The sequence below is a fragment of the Myotis davidii genome, unplaced genomic scaffold (genome assembly GCF_000327345.1).
Source record: "Myotis davidii unplaced genomic scaffold, ASM32734v1 scaffold326, whole genome shotgun sequence".
Classification (NCBI taxonomy): Eukaryota; Metazoa; Chordata; class Mammalia; order Chiroptera; family Vespertilionidae; genus Myotis; species Myotis davidii.
The window spans coordinates 294,090-294,981 of record NW_006296626.1 but is presented as its reverse complement, the minus strand read 5'-3'; positions in this window follow the sequence as shown (position 1 = coordinate 294,981).

The window sequence follows — 892 nt, the reverse complement described above, 5'->3', positions numbered from 1 at the left end:
TTCTCTCTCTGACACACTCTCCTTGCTCTCATTGCTGGAGGCTGAACTCCCCTCACCGCAAGGTTTTTCCCTGCTGGCACCCCTGCCAGGCACGCTCGCTCCCCACACAGAGCTCACCGTCTCACCTTCTCCAGGTCTTTGCTCAAGGGTCCCCTCCGCAGGGAGAACCTCCCCTGAGGGCCCCGTGGGAGGAGCCTGCCTGCCCCAGCCACTTCCTAGCTCTGCCTTCCCTTCGTAGCCCCAGGACCGCCCAGGACCGGCTACAGAATAATTGGTGGGTCCCAGAGCAAAATGAAAATGCTGAGCCCTGGGGTCTTTGGGGTGAGTTGAAAGGGTTTATGGGATGGAGATCCATTGAATAAGTGCTCACCAGCATTATAGGACTTGAGGACACATCTATAATAATAAAGGGTAATATGCTGATTAGACCAGGGGTCTTCTGGACGTCATTCCTGATGAAGCCGGGTAGGAGGGAAGCCAGCCCGGGTCCCGGGTGCCGGAGGGAAGCCGGTGCCAGCAACCAAGGGGAAGGAAGTCCTACTCTTGCATGAACGTTCGTGCATCGGGCCTCTAGTCTTCACATAATTGGTATGACCCATAACCTGTGCTATCACAGATCTCCTTTTTTTAAAAAAAATATATTTTATTAATTTTTTACAGAGAGGAAGGGAGAGGGATAGAGAGTCAGAAACATCGATGAGAGAGAAACATCCATCAGCTGCCTCCTGCACACCACCCACTGGGGATGTGCTCGAAGCCAAGGTACATGCCCTTGACTGGGACCCTTCAGTCCACAGACCGGCGCTCTATCCACTGAGCCAAACCGGTTAGGGCCCTCCCAGTGTCTTGTGTCCATTGGTTATGCTCATATGCATGCATACAAGTCCTTAGG